At 34.5% G+C, this 14,665-nt stretch overlaps 1 long non-coding RNA gene across 2 annotated transcripts; it reads right to left on the bottom strand.

Annotated features, from left to right (window-relative positions):
* Positions 1 to 6,205: 6,205 nt before the first annotated feature.
* LOC149412505 (uncharacterized) lies at positions 6,206 to 9,066 on the bottom strand. 2 transcript variants are annotated; one of them, XR_016304571.1, is made up of 3 exons: positions 8,834 to 9,066; positions 8,175 to 8,607; positions 6,206 to 6,586 (listed from the first exon to the last, which is right to left on the bottom strand). It is a non-coding gene; the product is annotated as an uncharacterized LOC149412505 (long non-coding RNA). The 2 variants fall into 2 exon arrangements; XR_016304572.1 differs by having other exon boundaries at positions 8,025 to 8,607.
* Between the last annotated feature and the right edge of the window lie 5,599 nt (positions 9,067 to 14,665).

The following is a 14,665-nucleotide window of genomic DNA, read 5'->3' on the forward strand; positions in this document are numbered from 1 at the left end:
TTCATGAATATTGTAAAATGGATTCCAAATGGTTGAGTTGAATTCTAAATGGCTTCTGACAATGGATGAATACAATATTTTTAAAGTTTTTAAATTTTTGAAATCTTTTGATCTTCTTAATATGAAACCCAACATTTGCATCGCTTTAGTGGTTATATTGTTAATGTGGGAGATAAATGTTAATTTGGTGTCAAATATTATCCCCAGGTCTTTTATTTCGGCTACAGATACTAAGACTTGATTATTCATACAGTATGTGAAAATCAATGGGTTTTTCTTCCTATAAAATTTCATGACTTCACACTTTTTACATTAAGGGTTAATTTATTTAAGATACACCAATCAGAAAAGCTAATGAGATTTGATTATAATAATAAGCAGACATTAATATTTTCAATAATTCGGCAAATTTTCATATCATCTGAGAACATCAAAATAAAGACACGTTTAAATACATTTGTAACGTCATTTATAAATATGTTGAAAAGAATGGGTCCTAGATGTGATCCCTGGGGCACGCCACTTGTAGCTGTAAAAGTGTAGGACAGTTGACCTTTAATGCAGACAGTAAGCTCTCGATTAGATAGACAATTCTTAAACCAGGATAGTACGTTACCGGTTGTGCCAATTTTCGCCAGTTTGCTAACAAGAATTTTATGGCAAACCTTATCAAACGCTTTGCTGAAATCAGTATATATAGAATCGACTTGTTGTCTATTAGCAAGTGCATTTGTTATATAATTTTCGTACAGGGATAGATTGGTTAAGGTTGATCTGTTTGAAACAAAACCATGTTGGCAAGATGTAATGATGGATTTCACGCTGGGGTTTATCTCTAGAAGAATTAATTTTTCAAAAATCTTGGGTATTGATGATTGGATATTTATCCCCGCATTTAAATATTGGAGTTAAGTAACTTTTTTTCCAAAGTTTTAGGAAATTTCCCGTTGACAGAGACTTATTAAATAATATGAACAACGGAATGGATAAGCTGTCTGCACAGTTTTTAATCAAAATGGGTGGAATTTGATCCGGCCCGGAATTTAATTTTGGTTCAAGTGTTTTAAGGTAATATGTAATGTCGGTTCCGGCCCGGAACTTAATTTCGGTTCAAGTGTTTTAAGGTAATATGTAATGTCGGTGATGTTAATATTAATATTTGATAATTGCAAGTTTATATCAGAATTAAATTCCGGAATTTGTTCATCTGAAATGTCAGGTTCAAACGCATCTTTGAAGAAATCGGCAAACATGTCAACAATTTGTTTTGTGTTGCTGGAACTCCTTTGTTTATGATTCATAGTTCATTTTTTCAATCACAGACAATTATTTTGTGTGTTGGATATTTTGTTTTTACATACTCGACGTCCTCACAGTGATTTTTGTATATCGACAAGTTCGAGTTGGGAGGAATATATACACTGCCAATAATAGTTTTACATGATTTTAGGCTTAATAGTACAAATATTTGCTCAACATCATAATTTTTATGTTTAATTAATTTAGAGTTAGTGCTTTTATTTATTGCTATTAAGACGCCCCCTCCTCTTGATTTGGCACTAGTATTATGACTCCGGTCCATTCGGTATATGTTGTGATTCGGTAATCCGAGCTCCGCTGAATGAATGGAAGGTTCCAACCAGGTTTCGGTGAGTACGATGACGTCTTGTGTGATGGTTGGAGCTGTAACTTTGAATTTGCCGAGTTTTGATTTGATACCCCTGATATTTTGGTAGTAGATGCAGCATGATCCCGGTTTATGTTTATTAGCTGGCCTCTGTAATTTCACATCAACCACCTTCTAGCTTAATTCTATAACATTTCTGATATTCTGATAGTACAGGTTACATTTATTCAGTTGGAGTTTTTTGGCAAAACATTGATAATTTTGGGGAGGTTATTAATATATTTTATAGTTACATTTGGTTCGCCATTTTTCTTTCTAGTTTCCAGTTCGTCCCGAAGCATCATAAGTTGTTTTCTTTGTTGACTCGTCTGATCATTGCCGGCTTTAACACCATCTTTGAATTTTTTGTTATTAATTAAGATTGTCCGGACTTGAGTTCTATCTTGATTGGTCTACATTTGTTTGAAATTTATTTACAAACTTTTCTTATTTTCTGTCGTATCTTGGCAAACTAAAAATCTTGTTGTCAAGGTACACATTCTTATAACTGCTAGGTAATTAAACTATGTAATTGTTATTCAGGCGAGCTTGCAAAATCTTTGCAAACTCGCAAATTTAAGCGTCTGCCTTCGGCTATGCCACCGGCAAAATGAATATGCGACATTTTGCCAAGGCATATAAACGCATTTCTGGCGCGGATAGAATCCAGACCACTTTTTGACTCACAGCCCAATGTCGGCTGCGAGTCAAGCTTATTGCTTATAAGCAGCAACATAAAAAAAAAATCAGTTCATCTTTACCACCAAAACAAGCGTTTTATTATCAACAAGTGACTCCTGCCCACCAACTGCCTCACCTAGCCTAGTCTTCTGCTCCATAACCTTCTTTCGTTACCTCATCAAGACCAGCCGGCCCTACTCAGGAAAACCGCCAACGCCAGAAGCGAGCAGACGAAAGCACACCCAGTGCCCAACATTCACAAAGCACCGGGTGCGGGAGGCAGATTGTACATAAATTTGTACTACTATCATCATCATCGGCCGTAAAGGAGCATTTTCATCGGTTGAAGACACGGTTTGGAACCGGCGCCCAAATCTACAGTCTTGTGCGGACTCCCGTCCAGTACATTATGTCATCAGTTAGAATTCAAGATCTTTTATTATTCCATCACTCGCCGTTTGTTTCAAAGCACTTGAATAATAACAGAACTCGAATGGGACTTTCACAGAACTTGAATATTAACTTTGATGAATCGTTCAAATTCTGTGAAACACCCCGTCCTTAGTCTAAAGAATATTTAAGATATTCAAGAATGTTCATAGACATCCAACTATTATTATATTATTAAATAGTTTTTCCCAGCGGTGGCCTAACTAAGAGCAATCTTCTGATCAATTAGGTAGGTTCGCAATGACAAATATTCAGTATTTTGTATTATTTACTTTATTAAAGCCCTTTTTTAGGGGGTTTTATGTACGAATAGTAAAAAAACTGTACAGTATTTATTATACATAACTTAACTGCCTCAGTAACAATCTTTTGTATTTGCTCGGTATATTGTAATGTGGGTTCCAGACGGGAGAATTGTACTAAAGCATCGATGACACGGGGCTAGTTTACAAGCTACAAGCCAGCGAGTTCGCTAGCAGCTTGTAAACTGGCCCCGTGTCATCGGCTTTTTTACAATCTGCTAGTTGACTATCCGATTGTAAAAAAGCAGCGAGTAAAATAAAAAGACGGGCTAATTTACTCGCCATTCGCTGGCGTGTTGGCTTATAAGCTAGTTAACTAGCCGTGTGTCATCATCGCTGCTAGTGAACTACTTGCGAGTATCTTTGCGTTTTGGCAGTCAGCAAAAATGTCAACGGAAGTAGTTCGCGCGGCAGTAGTTATCTTAGCTTATGCTATCAAGAAGGATTTACAACGAAAACTAAAGAAAAACTTGAAGCAGAAAAGAAAATGGGCAAGATCATGGATAGAAAAACGCGATGAATATGGTGCTTCCAGCCGTTTATTGAGAGAGTTAAAGGACGAAGATCCATTGGCTTATAGAAATATGTTGAGATTAAACAGTTCCAAATCTGATGAGTTACTGCAGATGGTAGATGGAATACTAAAAAAAAAAGATACACATCCATACCGACAGTTAGTTGTTTTTCGTTAAGTTTAATTTGACGTTTTGACGGCCGGCATAGTCCAGTGGTAACGCATTGGACTACCATTCCGAAGGTCGCGGGTTCGAACCCGGCGTGCGCAAATAAATTTTATTTGATTAATTTGTGTTATTTCACAATTAATTAATTAAAATAATATATAGTATATTTGCGGCACGTTCCAGAGTGGAAGATACTACCAGTATCGCCCTGGTGTAAGACCACCATTCAGAATTGAAACGTTGCTCCAAATGGCTTTAGCCGTGTTTAGTGACTAGATCTGAATAGCCAGGTACTTCCCCACCTTCCTCTTTCCCTTCCCCACTTACCTTCAGCCTCACAACATCCCCCAATTGGGGATGCCATAGTCTCACTGGCTCCAGACGGGAGCAGTTGGGACTCTTGTGAGGTATTCACTATAAAAAAAAAAAAAAAAAAAAAAAAAAATTAAGAGGTTTTTGAAAATTTCATCCTTTACTTTTGTGTTAGAATACTCTTTGTCTTTTATATTCCATAAAATAGGGTATTGTTCGTAGATGTTGAGAAACTCTGTAATATCATTTTTCAGCTTAAAAAAATAAACGATAGAATTCAAACAACACGTCACGCAAAATAACACGTGATTCCAAATCGCTAGCTAGTTCGCTACTGAGCGAGTGGAAAGTTTTGTGTGTCATCGACACTCGCTAACTCGCTAGCTTATAGACTCGTCGACTAGCAGCTCGTAAACTAGTCCCGTGTCATCGATGCTTAAGGGTGACTTCTGACACAATATAACAGAATTGAAATGTTCTCGTGTGACTGTTCACAAGAAAGTAAATGTGAACGTGCGACCACATTCAATTTATAAATATGTGATAAATTTATTATTTATCATCTGCTGTGAGCAGTCCTGGTTCACGTAAATTTAAGTTTTTTCTACAGCCGCCAGAGCTAAAGATCAGTCAACATTCTATGTCAATTTATCCAAATACCAAATCCGTCCAAAAAATTATATTATGTGATGTTATTATGTAGGATAAGCTCAATAATCAAGACATTATTAATGATATATGGTACCATCATTTTTAATTATACTTTAATTGTAAATTATACTTGAATAAAAACTTTATTACTGGAATGCTCCCGTGCATAACAAAAACTTTCCTTCATGCAAATTCGGCATTTCAATATATAAAAATACATGTTTTGTGAAGGCCAGACTAGACTAGACTAGACAATACCACACTTGATAAAGTGACATTTAGATTGTTGTATTTAACCAACCTAGTGGAAGTAATATCCAAAGGCAAAATGAATGTATATGGTCGACACTGCCATTGCAGTGTTTTGTGACATGCGTGGGCACGATGCTTCAACACTGTAATTGCAGGGTTCCGGCTCCTAAGGGTTAAATGTACACGATTTTCACGATGTAAGAATGTGAGATTTCACTGCCGGCAACCCGGGCTTTAATTATTTTAATTTTTCCTTTGTAACGTATATAAGTTACCAACCTCACTAGACAATGTCTGTTCTGAGATGGTAGGGTATATTATTATATTATGTTGAGTCAAACCTAAGCAGAGTAAAGAAAATTTTAATTTGTAAGGGTTTTTCAAACAGCAATGTAATTGCATAATAAATAGACTAACAATTTGTTTAACATTGTTTTAAATCAGTCATTCCCAAAGTGGTCTATACAACCAATTCCCAAACATAAAAATGGTTCACTTAACATTTTTTCAAATTGCGGTTGGGACCTATAGTTTCATAAAGTTGTACATTTTAATTCTACTATTGTTAACTTCTAGATTGGATATAAAGCTTGGTGTTTTCTCTTTCTAACACAGTTTTAGATCATATTTCTCACCAAAACAATAAGGGAGACACAATGATTTCTGTGAGACCATATGAGTTGTTTCCAAAATCTAACAAATTAGCCTGAAGGATTAGTAACAATATAAATAATTATCACCATATTTATCAAAAAAATTGCCTTTACCCTTAAAACAATACATAAAATAATACATTTTGAAACTGTACCACATAGCTGTCATATTGTGCAAATGATATCTAACCACACTGGCGCCATCTGTTACTTACCATTGGGGAGAGCTGATACATATTTAACTTTTTAATTTAGCATTTTAAATTTAAATAAAAAAATACTCAGATGGCATCGGTGACATCAAAACGTATTCCTTTTTTTTTAACAAAATTTTCCATGAAAATTAAGAAAATTAACTGCGGTCACCGGTGACCGTCATGGCGCTATGGGAGAAAAATGACGATTTTCATTATGAGGTCACCTGTGACCTACATGGCGTTCAACGTGTTAATGATTAGAATGAATAAATGTGTTCAGAATATCGAGGTTTAACTGCACTGTGTATTATTTAGCTAGTGCTAACACCGATATTTAAAGAATCCTTAAAATAAATAAATTGTGTATAAACCTTCTCTTGTTTTTCATTTCCTTTTCTTTCTGTATTTAAAAAAATATATATGTAATCTATTTGAATTTTTCATGAAAACCTGTAGTTTATCTGTGACTTACCAAAATTAAATAGTATAAAAAAAATTAAGAATGTTAAGTAATAAAAATGATTTATTTAACAAAATCCATTTTCATGATTATAAATAAAACATACATTAGGTAGGACCAGATAATCCATTGTAATAAGTGAGGTAATAATTCTTCATCTTCTTGAGGTTGTCCATCGTTAGGTCTTCGGAGATCATGCGACTAGCGGTGGCCTCGGCCCACTCGCACAGTTCGGGCTCGATGTAAGCATCGCCCAGTTGGGTCAGCGCAGGATTTATACTGCAACAATTAAGGAATCGATCGTAAAATCATAATAATAAAGATGATGTGGTGCTGATATCTAACAGTATAGAAGATCTACAGTCTCTCGTGTCTGAAATGAACCAAGTGTGTATGCAGAAAGAGTTATGAATGTAAATAAGTCCAAAGTCATGGTCTTTGAAAGATAGAGTACGAAAATAGTGTGCAATATAGTTGTGAAAGATGAATACTTGGAGCAGGTGGATGAGTTTGCATATTTTTGGGAAGAAGGTTTATGAGAGACGGAAAGGCCGATAAGGACATTGTGAGAAGGGAAGAAGGAAACTACATTAACCCCAGATAGTTAATGTTCGTCAAAATGACGATCGTCAAATCAACCTTTCTCTGTTTAATGCTTCTACGAGAGTATAGCCGTAAGCTGTCAACTTAACGGCCATTAGACTGTATAAATTGTGTAGACTGGGCATCTCGAATATCTTTCTTGCGACACAGAAATAGAGCTGGTTAATCTGGAATGGCCGGTCACTGAGGTTTCAGCTTCCATTTACTGAAGACCGATATGTACATGTACAGGACCCAACGTGTACAGGACCACTTGGCCAACCAATAAATAAAACCACGGCCAACCCCATTATTGTCGGATTTTGTGTTCCCTTGATATTGGCACCAACTAGTGATGGTATGCCGATATTATAAATCTCCCCAGATTTAGATTCGAAAAATTCAGTACTTCAACCTTGAAATAGTATGCAAAATATGTCAAACATGGGTTAAAACATGAATTGTAATTATTTTTGAAGCTTTCCGTGAATCAAAATAACGAATTTAATAAATATTTCCAAGAATAGTAAATTTTCTTCACCAGGTTTAAAAGAAAGTGGATGCTGGAGTTGCTGGGACTTCCAAATCTTATTCCGTTGAATGGAGTTTTTACATTGACAATATTCCACCATATGCAAATAAAATATATGAAATCAGCAGTTGCAATCAACAACGCCTGCTGAATAAATTCATTAAACACATTTTGAACAAGCTTCACGTTTTGTCTTTCAAAAGAATCTGGGCAAGATATTTCAGTGTTAATCCTTAAGAATACTTGACTAAATTTTTACATTCTAATTCTTGAAGTCGTTATATGGAAGAGAATGTAGCTACTGATTCAGACGTATGATTGTGGAAGTCTAGAAACAATAAACAATAGTGTCTTTCTGATTGATCACATTATTTCTTATACACTTGAATAGAGTCTGGACAGAATCTAAAATATAAAGGTAAACATTAGATGGATGGCAGTTTTCAGTTGCGGGGGAGAGCTGAAAAACATCATTGCTTTTCTGTTAATAGAACTGTTATCAGTAACTACACACAAAACATTAAATCATCCTCATTTTTATAATATTCTTTACGCATTAGCAATATGTATTAACATTTCATATTCTTTTTTTTTTCGATTGACCTTCTACTTCTGGACTCCTAGAGACGCCTCTGGCTGGCAGGTATGCTGGACAATTGAAGGCACCACTCCTGGAGCAAGCTTCACTCTCTCGTAGTTCATTATACACTGTTCTCCAGCTTGTATATTGGTGTGCACACAGTGCACACTAACTTAAATAATGTCCTCCTTTCTCGGGCTGAAGTCGGAGGCGCTGACAGGTAGGTTGGATTAACTCCTAGAGCAAGCTTCACTATCTTGTAGTTCATTATACACTGTTCTCAAAGATATTAAAAGAACGAGATATGCTATGTTGGCCGCCGGACCGTAGCCGGAGTACTACCTAATTAGGGTACTTTGAACGGTATCGGGACGTGTACGCACAGAAATCTGTTCTATGTATTAGTGCGGATACCTTAGCGCAAGCGAAGGTGTGCAGTAGTATTGGTGAACAAAACCGGCGACACTCGGCAAAACAATTCCACTCAGTACGAACTGCGCATAGCACATCTCGTTCTTCTAATATCTTTGACTGTTCTCCAGTTTGTATATTGGTGCGCACACTGGCTTTAATAATGTCCTCCTTTCTAAAATGCAGCTCGCAAACCTGAAAAGTTATTACTTTTATGTCAATTTAGGTTTTAATGTTTATTTATAAAAGTACCTCTTCTGTCTTACAAGACATAACAAACTTTAAAATGTACATAACAGCAGATCAGGTAGCGATAACATTTAAAGTAATCAAAAAGCAACTACTCTGCTGGTAGGTATCGAAACATATTGGTATGTTATACATATATAGGTGTACACCAAGAAAGCTGAATGCTGCTTACCATAACTGTTAATCCATTCGTGAAAAAAAAATCAACATACATCTCAATTACACACTGGGATCAATTATACTTGTAAATGTAATGTGGGCACATTTTCATAATTCAGAACAAAAATACATATCTGTTACGTTAGATCCATCTACAAAATAGTGTTATTTAGCCGTTCTACGTTCTTCTCATATATTAAATAACTAGGTACTTCATTGAAACTTTGCATTTTGACGTTTTGTTGTCATTCATGACAGCAAAAACATAGATTATACCAAGTGCTGCCAACGGATTAATGTTGATTACCAGTATCAAAAAATGCTGTCGGTACCTACTTTATTATAGGAGGAAAATATTGCAATAAGACTTTGTCCGTAACTAAAACTCTAAACCAATTTCGACTACCATAATACGGACATGTGTCTAGTGTGGTAGTCGAAAAGCATGTAAAAAACTTGTATCCTAATATATTTTTATGAATAAATAAAATTAAAAAAAAAAAAAAAATGAAGATTTGAAAAAATCAGACCATGGTTTTATTAAATTATTTAAAAAAATGGTTACATCAAAAAATCAAATAATGTTTTTAATTTTTTATTTCTGTCCCGCTAAAATTACACTTGAAAAAGGATATAATTTATTTGTTTAAATAGGTTAATGTATATACGTACTTACTTAAAATCTTATATGTCCAGTTGGAAGTTGAAAGGTCGCTACTACAGCAAATATTGGTGCTTCGAGTGCAATATGAAAATGGGTCATTCAATGTTCAGTTAGGTAGGTGCCTACCTGTATCTTTTTGGGTATTTTTAATAAATCTTGTAGCTATTTATACATCTAGGTATAATACATTTATACACATTATATATTTCATGTTCAAGGTTTTCAGATATTGTTTAATATTGAAACACTTTTATGGTTATGCCAACAACCGGTTCCTACCTAAATTGCCCTATCCCTTGATTTTATTCCATTTTTTAAAGGTCTTGACTACGAAAAAAGAAGCAAGACGATTTGAAAAATAGAAGGCAAAGCAAGTGTCTTTTTTGGATTGATGTATTTTTCGTCATATCGCATATATATAAATATATATATTTGCATATAGTTGCACATTTGTTGCCTTCTCGCATCCCCCTCGTAATAATTATCGGAAAACAGTATAATTTATCAGCCCCAATCATCGTACATTAAATAAATATTGTATGTTCTTGATGTGAAACAATAAATGTTTGTGATATCTAGTGAAACAATACTAGATGTACATCTATAGACTATAGTGCGCACAGAACATTCAAGATCAACATCAGAACTTAAAATTGAAGCAACAACATTCACAAGGTAAAGGCCTCCTTGCCACCTTTATTTTTCCTTATGATAAACACGATTGTTCATTCTTATTTTCTTGTTAAAAATTACAGTCCATTCGTCGAGTGCCAACCGATTTGGTACGCAACATTTTTTGGTCCTTCAAGCCGGATATAGAACAATCGGTTCTATTAGTAAGATAACAATCGTGTTTTTAAAATCGCAACCCTGTTTATCCCATTACTATCGTAAACTTGTGTCAATAAGTTTAAAATTATAACCAATTAAATGTATTTGGCATCGGCCATTTTTAATTTCTTACAAGTTACAATTCGAATCAAATCGAGTGTCGGTAAAGTAGGTTTCTAACCACCATTCAGTATTTGGCTGTTGTTGAGAATAGTTTGGGGCTTGATGAAGTCTTCAAAATAACAGACGCATGGTTTTCGTTTTTACTGCACAAACTGCATTTTTAATTTATTTAATGTTACGAGTTTAAAAGTTATTCCCGACCCGGACAAAACACTTTTACTAACGGTCAGTTAACCATAATGACCGCTTGTTACTATTTTTTGGAGAGAAGAAGTGAGAAATCCACTCGGCGAGGCTTTTTATAACCTAACCAAATAACACACACTGACAAGCTAATTATCAAAAACAAAACACTGTCAAAGAAAAGCCAATTGGTAATTAAAACACCTGTTTTATCTATAGGCCCTAGTTTTGCTTCTGACCGCTAGGTGCTAGGCAACAACCTGTAAAATAACTGGTTGTGAACTTAGCTAATAGCTCGCACATTTTTAACAGCTGTTCTACCAGTCTATTAGTAGGGAGGTGTTCCAATTTATAATGGTTAGTGTCGGTATGTTGGTACCTTCATATGAAAAATACAATTCAAATCTCGCATAAGTTGGAATCTGTTTTGTGTCCGTAATCGATCAGCTGTTCACCGGTAGCCATTTTGAATATTTTTTTGTTTATCAATTAATGTGACAAATGGTTTGTTATTATTGAAGGAATGTTTTAATTCTACAATATATTTATTTATTTAATACCTACGGTATAATATACGGGGGGGTTCGGCAAGGGAGAAATGGGGAGGGGAGTTGGAAAATTTATTACATTAGTTTTTGGGACATCTACCTACATAATTACCACAACTTATTATCAACATCATGTTAATAAAAGAGATGGTGCAAATAAGTGTTGCATTTTCCAGGAATGTAATTATTATGTAACTATTCTCTTTTTTCCTATGTAATACTGAAGCCAATTGGAGGGGGGTTGAACCTTCTAACCCCCCCCCCCCTTATATACGCCCTTGCATTAGGCTATTTTTCCATAATTACCTAGTATATAAGAGGTTCCATCTTCCCAGCCATTCTCCTGTTTGATGACGACAAGTAGATAAGTAGGAAACGCAGACGGCCAAAAGAGCCTATACAAATGTTTGGTGTAAACCTAAAAAAACATTTATAAACGCGTTAGTGACGAGCTAGTACTCTTTTTCTAATATTTTTATTACGGAGTTTGATATGTACTCGTGCATTTTTTCCTGGCTATCCCAATATAGGCGGCGATGAGTGGCAGTTCTATTTCCGTTGGTTTTTCTTTTGCCCACCTGGCCACACTCGAGCGGAGAGCAGTGCTGGCGCGTCAAAGATTACGTAAAAATAATATTTTTATTATGTAATTATACTCACGTCTTTTATATTGCTTTTTAATTTTACTATATCTTACATTCTTTCTACTTCTTGGACTGGTTTATCTTCTCCACCTACGTTTATCTCGCTAATGCTGGGTAGGTATCTATCAGCAGAATTGGTTCTAGGAGGATTTCTTAATTTTTTTGATTTATTGTTCTTCAAAGTTGCTTCTCGTTAAACCACAATCAAGCAGTTTGTCAACAGGATGTACATGTTCAATTACAATGTAAATATGTGTACATAATATTATTACTAATTATAAATATACATAATATTATTGCTACTTATTAGATATTCAGATTATTATTGCTGGCACACAGTCATAAAATAACACTAAATCTACATGCTAATAAATAACAACTATTGATTGGTAGTGATGATTAGTACCTATTAAGTATTTCTACTTATGAGCCATGTTGAAGACATTGTAGGTAATGCTGCTTATGGCGTGTAAACTTCATTTTTTTCCAATACCTGATATCCTCGCTGAGATAGGTTTCTATGTCTTGGATAATTTCATGCGAGGCCGCCAACACAGACTTCTGATACTTCCAGTTGTAGACCCAGCTCACCAGTGTTCCTGAGAAGACTTACTAGGTTAGTTAACTGCCTCGGAGGAAATGTAAATATCTTCCCCATCACAACCACAACCAAACTGTTGGCTTTAGGGATATTTTTCAGAAACTGCTTTTTGTTTGCTGTTTCTGAGTAAATTTTTTCACTCTACATGCGCACGGACGCTCATGATTATTGCCATAACTAACCAAATAAACTGCCAGAGTTTTAATCAGCGACGGTTGTTGCTAAAACAATTTTGCACAAATAGATACACAGTAATGCCACTAGATGGTTCTATTACTTAAATTTGGGGTTTTAACTGACATTCCTTGTTTTTCCCCTGTCGTCTTCATAAACTGCATGTACCTACGTCCAAAGTAAAAAGTATTAGGTACTAATATTAAGCTGTCTTTATCAACTAATTAATTGAAAGATAACCGATGTTGACAATTTTCACCAAATATTTCGACTACTAGGCCCCAGATAGGCCAAAATAATCAATGAGCCAATTGTAATCTATTCAAGAAAAAAGTCTGCCAACCATCTTAGCAGTGCAAAAATGGATGGCTTTTATAGAAACACTGTAACGAATAGAAACAAAACATAACAAAATAGAGAAGACCTATAAACTACTTTTTATTAATTTGTCAATGATTATATTACGTAGTGTTTTGTATTATTTATTTATTTGACGCCCAGAGGGCTTTTACTTGTAGGTACATAGGTACTTTAACCTTTTTGACAGAAGAAATAACATCGTATCAGGAATAAGCAATCTAGTTGTGCTTAAATATGATCTTTGGGTACATAGTGGTTTCACGAGCCGTCCCTGCTCCAATGAGTTTGGAGATAGCCCGCTCTTCGGTAGAAATATTTCCATTGTTAACCTGCGGGCAAATAATAACAAATTGAAATGCCTCCCAGCCGCGTGGGCGCTAAGTCAATATTTTGCTTGGCCATCGCCAGTTGATTGCTTTCCGAACACCGGCTATGGGATCATATTGGACAGGAGGCGATTCTACTAATGAATCAATACTGAATCAAAATTGTATTAATAATTTCCAAAAATTATTTTTATTTTCCTAAAACGTTGAACAAATTTATTTTTTTATGCATTCTATAGAATTAAGATTTATTCGCTATTTTTTTTTTAAAAATTTTAACGATCGCGGATACAATAAATATCGATATCTGTGGTGGAAGTTAGTTAAAACACAGTAATTCACGTGGGAGTCATTATCCAGAATGATGGTTTGAATTTTTAACCGTTTTTTAGCATATTTATGTTTGAACTAATGTAATGTTTCAGGAAAATATAATAATATCTGTCTAAAACATGCGTTTTTATGTTTTTGCTTACCAACGGTGAACATTTTAAAGTGCCTCTGGTAAGTACAATACGGACATCCACAAACCTAACAATACTAGCACAGCCCACGATAAATATCACAACACGAGTCACGCAAAACACTAAAATCTGTATAGACCATATAATGATTAAGACAAAACTAAAAACAAAAACATTAGTACTTGAATGCACTATTACAGATTACTTCATGAAGATGACAGCAATAGACACCGAAAACACAAAATTTGACCAACATAAAATGTTTACAAAAAATAGTTGACTACTCAAACTTAAATGAAAAATTAAAAACGATGTACAGAATGCTGAAGAGGCCTGGGATAAATTTACAGCTGTGTTAACGAATGAATAAATAATTACACCAATTAGAAACATATAAAACTATAAATAACACAAGTAATATTAAAATGCTTCGTAAACGAAATAAATTAAACTTACTCCGTATGACATAGAATAACTTAATTACAATGAAAGATATAGAAACATATGTATGTAAATTATAAGAGTAGCTTATGAGATATACGAGTACTACAGGCCTAAACTACAAAAAGAAAACAAAAACCCAAAAGCAATATAGAAAATATTAAAATAAGTTACAGAGGTACATACAAAAATACACACAGAATAATAAAATCGAACCACTAAATATTCACTCCAAAAAATAGATTCTAGTACAAATACAGAAATAATAGAAAAATGTGTAAATAACTTCTTCGCAAAAACGGGAAAAGGTTAAGCGAACCGTAAAACACAAACGCAAACAAGTAGACCAACAATCAATTCACAGACGAAACAACAAAGACTTAAAATAAAAATAATTACAGAAGATGAAATTTAATTAACGCCTAGAAAAAAAAACACAGAATGGGAATAAATGAAATAACAACAGATTGCATTAAAAAATATTAA

Source organism: Hesperophylax consimilis, chromosome 23 (genome assembly GCF_061612785.1).
Source record: "Hesperophylax consimilis isolate HC1 chromosome 23, BYU_Hcon_1.0, whole genome shotgun sequence".
Lineage (NCBI taxonomy): Eukaryota > Metazoa > Arthropoda > Insecta > Trichoptera > Limnephilidae > Hesperophylax > Hesperophylax consimilis.